Raw genomic sequence first — 12,076 nt, forward strand, 5'->3', positions numbered from 1 at the left:
ACTGAACAGTTTTTGCTAATCTTGAAAAGAATGCAGCGGGAGGTACCGAAAACTCAGGGAGTCCAGTGATGCACCTTGGTAGGTCCCAGTCTTGTGTCAGTTCTTTTGGCACTTTGTGGTGAAAAATATGCCATCATTTAGGGTTATTGTGAAGAAAGGGAGTTAGGCCCATAGGCCAGGTTCTGGTTGGGCCGTTTTAAATATGTGACAAGGAAATGGGCCAGAATCTGCTTTGTTTCTGCGTTTTAAATTAGCGCTAGACCAAACATATTATTTTTGTTTCGATCTGGTACTTTATTTATACCTTTTATTTTATACTTTTTTTTAAAGAATAATTCTTTGTTTCATATTCAAGGCAGAATAAAGACAGTGGTGTCTATATACAGAGAACGATTTTATACATACAATTTTCAAAAAATGAAGCAACAAAATTGTGTTTTGAGTGCACAACCCAAATAAACAGTGATTTGAAAATTTTTAAACCTATCATCTTAATATCTTTACGATATTGTATCTCAATCTTGTTTCATGCATTAATATTCTTTCAACAATTTTAGAGTAATGCTATACATACCAACATTTCAATTGGAGGAAAAGTTCCAAGAAAAGAGATCAAACAAGGGGAGAACATGAAAGTCAAGTGCATAAAGTTTTTTTGTCCTGACTAGTACATCAATTCTAAAACGCGTTTCAGGTCACTGATACTCAATATGCGGACTCTCGTAACGGCTCTTGATTTTATAGCAGCAATGAAGGTTTCTGAAATCAATCAAACGTGTTTGTGAATAAAAGCTAAAAATGTAAAAGCTCTGTCAATGATTTAAATGGCTTCTAACTTAGTGTCATGTTAAAACAGGTACGATAATGGCTAAAGGAAATCACAAGTTAGAGAAGTATCCATTTACCGAACGTCTCTTCTCTCTTTTTTTTTTACTTCGATCTCCAGCTCGTTTAAAAAGCGTGGCGAGCTGTAAACATGAAGGTTTTACCAAACTAAGTAGAAGCCCACAGGTATGCTAAAAGCTTTACTTTAATTGTTTCCATTAGCGCGAAAGCGTAGATCACATTTGCCTAATGGCCTGCTATTTTACATACAGAGCTGGCAGATGAAATTACCTAAAAGGAGAAAAACCACAAGTTAAAAGCGATCGGTTGCAAGTGAAGGTATGCTGCTAAAACTCGTTGTGTTGCAGCTTAGTCTCTAATGTTAAAAACAAATATATGACATTAAGAAATATGCTAAAACTTGATTCCTTCTTAGTATAGACAAGGAAGACCTAACGCAACACGCTTCCACTCAGGTACCAGTGCATATATTAAATCAGAAAGATGAAAGAATTTAAAAACAGAGGGAGCTTTAACATTTTTAGCTTTTATTCACAAACACGTTTGATTTCAGAAACCTTCATTGCTGCTATAAAATCAAGAGCCGTTACGAGAGTCCGCATATTGAGTATCAGTGACCTGAAACGCGTTTTAGAATTGATGTACTAGTCAGGACAAAAAAACGTTATGCACTTGACTTTCATGTTTTTCCCTTGTTTGATCTCTTTTCTTGGAACTTTTCCTCCAATTGAAATGTTGGTATGTATAGCATTACTCCAAAATTGTTGAAAGAATATTAATGTATTAAACAAGATTTAGATTCAATATCGTAAAGATATTAAGATGATAGGTTTTGAATTTTTCAAATCACTGTTTATTTAGGTTGTGCACTCAAAACACAATTTTGTTGCTTAATTTTTTGAAAATTGTATGTATAAAATCGTTCTCTGTATATAGACACCACTGTCTTTATTCTGCCTTGAATATGAAACAAAGAATTACTCTTTAAAAAAAAGTATAAAATAAAAGGTATAAATAAAGTACCAGATCGAAACAAAAATAATATGTTTGGTCTAGCGCTAATTTAAAACGCAGAAACAAAGCAGGTTCTGGCCCATTTCCTTGTCACATATTTAAAATGGCCCAACCAGAACCTGGCCTATGGGCCTAACTCCCTTCCTTCAGGAGGCACCAGAAATAAATGGCACCCCTTCACGTAAAAAGTGAGCAATCTGTAACAGGTGGGATCTATAACCCTCCTGCTAAAAGATGGCAGAAAAAGACACGTTGTCCTTTTCAGGGAATCATATTCAAACTGTAATGTCAGCTCCCTCACCGTTTTCTGCAATCTCATTAAGTACATCGGCTAAACAGTTGAATGTTATACATACAGAACTGCATGGGCATTTTCTTCTAGAGCACCTCAAAGCGGGCACTATTCCATGGGGCTTACAGGTCAAAAAGGTTCCTGTTATTTTTATAGAAGATGCTGAGTACAAAAAAGGCTTTAGTTTCATTAATACTAAGTGCAGTAGGGACCTTATGGTGCATACTGTCGAAACTGCACAAAAGCTATGCCAAAAAGAACAAGAAGAGTTAGAATCACTAACACAAGCGATCAAAGATAATCAATCAGCAGTAGAAGCAAAGACGCTGCTAGAAAAAATTGAAAAAGAAATACAAATATTTAAGGACTCCTTGATTAACAAAAAAAGTGCCAAGTTTGAAAAGGACACATAGAGCAGGTATATCCATTTCTTAAAGAAGACTATTACACTACCCTTGAATCGCGCAGACCCCTGACCACCTATCAAGGACGCTATAGAAACCGGTTCGGTACCTTTTCAGAAACATCATCGGATTCATCAGCAGAACAAGACCCAAGAGAGGAACCTTCAAAAAAACAAGTGTCTTTTTTAGAGAGAGGCGGCAAGAAACCAAATAAAAGATTCAAACAATCTTGGGAAATGCGCACCAGAAACCGATTCTACAAGACGTAAAAAATTCAACCATAGTGAATCTTTCACAAAAACAATTGTCAAAAGAAGAAGAAACTGTACTAAACCTTGGACTCAAATTTGTTCCAAATAAAAGAACAGATTGCACAAACCTCAAACTAGAGGCAATGGAGTTCTGTCGAAAGAAAACACTGAAAGCTTACTTTGCCAATGATGATTCAACACTCACTGAAGAAACTACAGGCCTTAGAAATAAATCGAAATTTGTGCCCATCCAAAACATCCCAAAAGAAATGTATGCCTTTGAACGAACAATTCTGTCATCCATTATCAAAATGGAGAAAAACAAAAGATATTTCAACAAAAACCTTAGTGATAAACAAGCTGCCATCAAAGGACTTAAAGCAGATACATCAATAATAATTAAGAAGGCAGATAAAGGGGGTGCAGTAGTTATCTGGCCCAGAGAGATGTACCTAGCAGAGGGAATGAACCAAGTAAGGAAAACTGAATGGTATCGACCACTTGAAATAGATCCAATGCCTTCAATAAAAGCAAAAATCACAGAAATAGTTCAACCGGGCCTGGAGGAAGGCTTCCTTGGCCCTAAGGAGCATGATTTCTTGACCAAAAAATTTCCAAGGACTCCAATTTTGTATTTTGTGCCAAAAATACATAAAAATCTAGAAAATCCACCAGGGAGGCCGATAGTCTCGGGCTGCGATTCAATATGTGAGCCAATAGAAAAATACATTGATCATTTTTTGAAGCCTTTTTTGAACGAAGTCCCGTTATACATACGAGATACGACAGACTTTATCACAAAAATTGAAGGAGTCGTGTTCAATGACAAAACTCAGATAATGGTAACATTTGATGTCACCTCCCTTTATACTCAGATACCTCAAGAAGAAGCTCTAGAAGTGATTCAACTATACCTTGAGAAGAGGATGAGACCCCATAGGGTTCCTACATCATTTATTGTACAGTTAGCAGAGCTAGCATTGAAGAAAAACGACTTCAAATTTGAGGATCAATTCTATGTGCAGGTGAAAGGTACCGCAAAGGAATGTCCCTTCGCTCCAGAGATACTCTTTATGGCTCAATATGTCGAAAAATGTATTGACAACAACAACCCCTTTAAAAAGAACATCATACAATAGCTACGATATATTGACGATGTCTGGTGCCTTTGGCAAGGCAGCCAGACTGAACTGGCAACATTCTACGATTGGATGAATTCAAGACATGCAGATATCAAGTTCTCTGTACAATCAAACATCAGTAAGTTAATGTTTTTGGGTGTAGAAGTGAAATCTGTGGAAGGCGTTCTGAAGACAAGTCTATGCAAAAAAGAGACAGATAAGAACGCAATTTTACACTTCAAAAGTGCACATCCAAAGAGCCTAAAAGAGAATCTCCCTTACGGGCAATTACTCAGAATTAGGAGAAACTGCTCCATAACGTCAGACTTTGAAGAACATGCTGCGCTTTTCTGTAAACACATGCAAATGAGAGGTTATTCCAAAAAATTGCTCAAACACTCAATTAAAAGGGCTCGATTTACACCTAGAGAGTGTTTGCTACAAATAAAAGAAAAAAAGACTTTGGAGAGACTAGTGTGCATATCAACGTATGGCCCTGACACCAACAAATTTAGACAAACCATCTTAAAGAACTGTCATTTATTAAAAAATCTAGAATGCCCGTTCCCCGAACCACTCTTTGCATGGAAGAAAAATCCAAGCATTGGCCAGCAAATAATTCGAACAGACACCTCTCTACCCAAACCCAAAAGCGATCTATTGGCCCAATTGAATTTAAAGCCTATTGAAGGACATTGAAAATGTGGAAACTGCATCGCCTGCAATAATACAATTGAGGTTACTGAATTCATTCATGATAAAGTAAAATGGAAACATACAGAATTTACAAATTGTAAGGCAAGAAATGTAGCTTACGTAATAATTTGCCCATCTCAAAAAATCTAAATAGGTAAAACCAATCAGCAAGTGGACACAAGAATCACTCAACACCGGTCTAGATTAAAGAAAAAAGTCATAACTGCACCTATGGTTGAGCATTTTGTTGAAAAAAATCACACGGAAACGCAATTCAAATGGACAGTGTTGGCCAGCTTCCAATCTGCGAAGAATACTCTCACAGATATTGAAAACTTGCTATTACTCAAAGAAGGGTATCTAATTCTGAAATTTACCAGCGCCACCGCAGGTTTAAGCAACATGACTGAATTAACAAAAATGTAAACTACTACAAAGCCCATAATGCAATGTGCTGGTGCAGCAAAAAGTGGACGAGCCTAAAGGCAAGGAAATGCCATCTGAAACTACAATTCCCATGACACTAAGTTAGAAGCCATTTAAATCATTGACAGCCATGAGCAATACCGCTATTTCAACCGAAGACAAGCAAAGAAAAACAAAACCGCCACAAGGTATTTTGTCTTCCATCCACGTTCGGTGTATTAAAAAATAACTTCTTGAAATCGCCATTGAGACATTTGTTTAAATTAAACTAAGCGTGCCCGCTTTGTTCCGCTTCCAGACTGATAAAAAAAACCTTCACTAGTGAACCCAGACTGAAGATTTCACCGCGTAAAATAAAACAGGTACGATAATGGCTAAATGAATTCACAAGTTAGAGAAGTACACATTTACCGAACGCCTCATTAATTTTAAGCGTTCTCTTCTCTCTTCTTTTTTCACTTCGATCTCCAGCTCGTTTAAAAAGCTCGGCGAGCTGTAAACATGAAGGTTTTACCAAACTAAGTAGAAGCCCACAGGTATGCTAAAAGCTTTACTTTAATTGTTTCCATTAGCGCGAAAGCGTAAATCACATTTGCCTAATGGCCTGCTATTTTCCATACAGAGCTGGCAGATGAAATTACCTAAAAGGAGAAAAACCACGAGTTAAAAACAATCGGTTGCAAGTGAAGGTATGCGGCTAAAACTCGTTGTGTTGCAGCTTAGTCCCTAATGTTAAAAACAAATATGTGACATTAAGAAATATTCTATAACTTGATTCCATTTTTGTATAGACAAAGAAGACCTAACGCAACACGCTTCCACTCAGGTACCAGTGTATATATTAAATCAGAAAGATAAAAGAATTTAAAAACAGAGGGAGCTTTAACATTTTTAGCTTTTATTCACAAACACATTTTCTTAATTTCAGAAACCTTCGTTGCTGCTATAAAGTCAAGAGCCCTGACGAGAGTCCGCATATTGAGTATCAGTGACTTGAAACGCGTTTTAGAATTGATGTACTAGTCAGGACAAAAAAACTTTATGCACTTGACTTTCATGTTTTCCCCTTGTTTGATCTCTTTTCTTGGAACTTTTCCTCCAATTGAAATGTTGATATGTATAGCATTGCTCTAAAATTGTTGAAAGAATATACAATATCGTAAAGATATTAAAATGATAGGTTTTGAATTTTTCAAATCACTGTTTATTTAGGTTGTGCACTCAAAACACAATTTTGTTGCTTAATTTTTTGAAAATTGTATGTATAAAATCGTTCTCTGTATATAGACACCACTGTCTTTATTCTGCCTTGAATATGAAACAAAGAATTATTCTTTTAAAAAATGTATTAAATAAAAGGTATAAATAAAGTACCAGATCGAAACAAAAATAATATGTTTGGTCTAGCGCTAATTTAAAACTCAGAAACTAAGCAGGTTCTGGCCCATTTTCTTGTCCCATATCATTTATGGTTAGGCATGAGTAGCACTTCTAACACCACTTCCAAGGGTCCGGAACCTGGGGGGTTACGACTCACTCCAGCAGAGGCCAGGTGCACGGTTCAAGGCCTCAGGAGCTTGTTATGCCCCTGCCCCTTAAACACAAGGCCAATCAACTAGCCTGTGGAGACAATCTGTTACTCCTAGGTTCAGGGAGATGGTCCTCTCTCCTTCAAGCAGCACGGCAGGCCTCAAGCAGCAGGGCAGTCCTCTGCAGAACAAGGCAATCCTCTCGTAGCAAGGAAGTTCACTGGTAACACCAGGGTAGCCCTCTGGAGAACAAAGCAGACCTCAAGTAGCAGGGCAGTTCTTTCAAGTACATGGCAGTCCTTTGGAATTCTTCTACCTGTCTAGAAGCATACTGAAGAGTTGCTATGAGGGTTTAATATTTACACCTGGTGGCAGCAATTAAAGTGGAGGAATCTTTCAGACAATTCCAATATCAGGTTATAGAAAGGTCTTTCCTTCCTCTGTCAAGGCTCTAAGAAGTTTCAAGTGACAAAAAACTGTGCCAGATTCTTTTGTGTGTGCAGGACGCAAGACCTTTGAAATGAAAAAGCCCCACCCCAATAAACTAGGCAGGATGACCCCTCCCACCAACACCCAGCCCCCCTTTGTCTCACTGTCTGAGAGTAATACACGATGGCCAACAGCTAAGCCTTTAACTGTCATGTGGCCCAGGACCATGGCAACAGGCACCAAATGGTTAGAGCAGGAAAATGCATACTTTGTAAAAGTGATATTTAGTAGATTGTGCTTTAAAATCCAACTTTGCTATTAAAGGATTTTAGGTTACAATTAATTTGAGTCCAAACATGGAATTCTGACCTGCTTCTAATCAAAAGTTAGCACCTGCTAAATAAAATAAGGTACCCAAATATTAGGCTATAGGAGATGTAGGCCTTACAGTAGTGAAAATTCAAATTTAGACATTTCTCACTAGCAGGATATTTAAAACTTTAAAAAAGTTTTCCTACTTTTTAAATACAATACAACCCGCCCTATGGGATGTCTAGAGTCTACTTTAGGGGTGATTTACATGTATTAAAAAGGAAGGTTTGGGCTTGGCAAAAAGTTACATTTTTAGGTTGAAATGGCAGCTTAACTCTGCACTCCAGGCTGCAATAGTTGGCCTGAGACATGTTTTTAAAGTGCTGCTCAAGTGAAAGTCACAGTGAGTGCTGCAGGTCCAATAGTAGCATTAGATTATTAGGCACTAGGAACATATACAAGGAATTTATAAGCAAAATATGCTAATCAGGTATGAGCAAGTTGGCCGAAGTTTTAGCGAGAGAGAAGAAACACTTTACCACTGGTTAGCAGTGGTAAAGTGCTCAGAGTCCTAATGCCAAGAAAATTGAACCTCAGAAAACAGGAGGGGTGAAGGAACAGGTTTGGGAATGTCCTTGCAGAGAGGGCCAATTCCAACACAAGAATTTAGAGACAATATATATGGAATTAAGTATTACCTGCCCTATATTATAAGGACATTGCAAGACACAGAGGAGTTGCATGACCATATGGAGGAACAAGGCTGAAGGGGGAGTTCCTGTATAAGATTATAGAACTCAAAGGTGACTTGCAATATCCTTATCATGTACAGCAGGGCTTACTTTATCGCTTATAATTCATGGTTATATCACCACCATTCTCACACACCAATTAATCCCTTGGTACCTGGCTCATTTAGAAGAGAGAGAATGTGTGCAAACATGAAGAAGAAAAATTCAATAAAACATATAAAAAAAAGCTGTGAGACATATGTTACAAGAAGATATTAGAATGAGTTTAATACAAGTCTGTGTTTTTCAAAAACAAAGTCTCAGTAGCTTGGAATATGCAGAAAGATTCTAACTTTTCTATAATTACCTAAGGAGTGCAAAAATAAATATATTGCCATAAATATCGCCTTTCTGGTTGTCACTGTACAGCTAGAAAGACAGAGTAGAAGAAAGAAAGGCATCATTTTGTTTTCATTCAATAAACAGCTGCTTTAATTACGCTCCGTGACCTGACCTGCCTTTCCCCTTATCTGCCAGTTCTGGCACTCGGCATTGTGGCATCAGAACTTAACTGCTATAATTTCTAATAGTTGAGTTCTGATTTATGTATAATACCTGACTGGGTGCATCACAAGTAGCATATTATAAAAAAAAGTAGAGATGGGTTCGTATACAGGAATTGCAGAATCCATGTATCATAAACAAATAAAAATATTATAAAAACACGCTTTGATCCAGTTTTGCACATGAATAGAAAGGAACAATTTAAGGCAAATATAAACAATGTACACACGCTCTGTGCATTCATTCAAAGGAAAAGCAGCTAATGGATAATATGGGCTGACCCATTAGCCTCATACTGTATTCTGTGGTGGGTGGAGGCAAATTGTAAGTGGCAATTTAACAGACCAATGAATGATGCTTTCTGAACAGAAGCCCTCTAAGTATATTATATATATTTTAGGGTGAAAATAAGCATCTGGAAACACTACTAGAGCTGTCCCAAAGCCGGACTTAACAATGAAAATATAATTGGCATGCTGTGCGGAGAAGCAGTTACTCCAGGTCACCTCCTCCATAACACATTACCTGTGCGGGGGTGGGGTGAATTGTTCACCTCTCCTTGCTCTGTAGCTAGGTTTGCATTTTACAAATACCTTTACAAATATGCACCCAGATGAATGACCTCTGGGGATTTTCTGGAACAGAATTTTTTGAGCACTGCTGCAAGGCCCAGTTGAGCAGTGTAGCCATGTCTCACTAGGACCTAAATTGAAGTTCTGTAGTACTCTGGTGGTTGGCTGTTAGCAGATAGGTTCTAAGAACAATTCTGACAGCACAAAGCTGGAAGTGATGTTCCAATTGATCAGTGGAAGCATTTGACTTCCTGACTTGGTATTAGGATTCCCAGAAGGTCTCCTCCTCATAATTCAACAATTGCCAGTATACTAACATACAAACATCCCAAGAAAGATGTAAAATCCTTAAAGAAGATAACTTGGAGCCCGGGTTGGCAGCGCAGGAATTCAAAGATGTCTGCCAACTCGCTTTTCTCAGCAATGTTCTAGTGGTTTAATTCCAACCACGATTGGAATGTGAAGCGAGCAGTACCATTCTAACGCTCACTTCACCTGAGCAAATTCATGAAGGAGAAGCTTCGTACCTGTTATCCGTCGTGAAAGTTTAGCGAAGGTTAGAGGCGGCGGGCGTCGTGTGTTAGAACCGCCAGTCAATATCAAGGTTTGATCTCAGTGACAAGGTCAGTTTATTGTGCATGTCTAAAAACGTCAAGTAAGAAGTTTAGTCTAGCGCGCATGCTTAATCTGTGAGGGAGAAGTGTTCCGCTCTCTGAGCAGGTCTACTTATTGGGTAAAGTTAAGGTGCCAGAATTCTGTAACCAAATTCCGCGTCTTTTAAAATAGTTAACAACTCCTCAGCTGGCTCACGTACTCGCGGTCAGCCCAAAGCTGAATGTGAGGTCACGGTAAATAGGAGTCTGTGGATGAACTAAGAACTGCTCTTAGATACAGTAGTTAATAATAACTGCAGAACTACTAAACTATAATTAAGGATTGTAGAGAAATTAGTTTGGCAAACTGTCAATAAATAAACAAAGAAACAGACTAGAGACTATTGTGATTAGAGGAAGGTAGAAACTAACACGGCACTTACCTTAGCACATCAGGGCTTTCAAGGATTTACTCGTTACTGGTCTAAGAGAAGAAATTAGGTTATTCATTTAAGAATAATTAGAAAAAATAATAGAATCTTGACTACAGACATATTCAGCACGCAACAATTGAGAAGAGGGGCAATAGCCAAGAGTAGTACAGGTAAGAATAATGGTGAACATATTAATATTACAAGAATTAATGTGTTATAGTAAAAGATTGCAATTACGCTTTAAGCTTCAGAGAAAAAGAAACACAGACAAGACAGAAAAAGACTATTAAAGATAGAAGAAAGAACGACAAGCAGAGTACTACCTATTGGCTGTCTCTTCTTGTTACACACCCCCTTCCCCCCTTGGGACATGCCTGTATAGGAGGCTAATGACCTAGTAGGGCTGTTCTTGGATGGGCATTGGGAATAGGCGTCATTCTGCTCCTGTGCAACTTGGCTAATCGGAAGTGTTACCAATCCTGACACTTTGACTTTTGGAGATCTAAAAAAAGAAGTCAGTACTTGAAAAAGTCTATAGAGACTGAAATACATTCCCTTACTTAAGATAATGGAGAATTATCTAGGGCCATTGATGTAGGGCAGCAATCCATCTAAAGACGGGAAAATGTCTGTCTCCACTGTATTGGGAGTAGCCTAACAAGCAAAATAGTATTTTTCCTGGAATGATGACACTTCTTGCTCTGTCCTCAGAACAACTGCAATCTGCTGGTCATTTGGTCACAACAGTAAATCTTGTATTTGCAATGATGTGAAGAGAAACTGAACCACACCATTGTATGATGGGTAGAGAATCTCTGGGGCATTTAATCATCAGAACCGACCACATGCTCAATGTCTCACAAACTTAAGAAATGTATTTTCTTTTTCAAAAATCTTTATTGACCACATTATAAAGTGTCTTTATCATATTTATGAAACTGGGGCCAAAATGAAAAGCTGCTATTGCGTGGAAAAGGAATTACCAGGGTACTTTATCGAAAGCTTTTTCTGCATTTAATCCTAACAGTCCAGCAGGCTCTTTGAGAATATCAGCAAAAGGTGAAACATGAAATAGAAGGCGCATGTTGTGTGACAAGAATCTGCATTTCAGGAAGCCAGTTTGATCAGATTGAATAATAGAATTTAGAACAGGAGTTAGTCTGCTGGCTAATATTTTAGAACATATTTTACAGTTGTGATTAATGAGGGATATTTCACGAAAATTAGAAATTGAGGTATGGTCTTTGTCCGGTTTGGGTATATCAATAATAATAGCTTTTCTGAAGGGCCTTTTTACAGAGGTGGAATGCTGAAAATCATAAAATAATGAAAGTAGCACAGGAGACAATTGAACCTGAAAACATTGGTACAATTGTGCTGGGGTACTATCGGGAACAGGGGATTATTAGAAGGGAGAGACTTAATTACCAAATGGATTTATTGAATATTGATTGAGCTGTCTAAATGGAGACAGTCTTCTGCTGAGATTTGTGGCAGGTGACAATCTTTTAAAAAGGTAGTAATTACATAATTTGGCATAGGGGTAGGGTTATCATAAAGGACAGAGTAGAAGGATAGAAATTCTTCATCAATGTTATCTGGCTTGAGAAATAAAGTACTGTCAGATCTCCGAATACAGGTGACTTGGCGTTTGTATTTTTTAATGCGTAAATAATTTGCTAAAAGGCGACCAGATTTATTGGAATTAAAGTAGTAATCAGTTTTTGTCTCTAGCAAGTTTTAAACCCGCTCTCTTAATAAGTAGATTGTTGTATTCATATCTCACTTTTTACAATTTAAATTTGTATTTAGTGGCTGTAAATCTGATAAATAATCTTTTGAATTCAGCTATTTGTTTTACT

This window comes from Triturus cristatus, chromosome 7 (assembly GCF_964204655.1).
Source record: "Triturus cristatus chromosome 7, aTriCri1.1, whole genome shotgun sequence".
NCBI classification, from domain to species: Eukaryota; Metazoa; Chordata; class Amphibia; order Caudata; family Salamandridae; genus Triturus; species Triturus cristatus.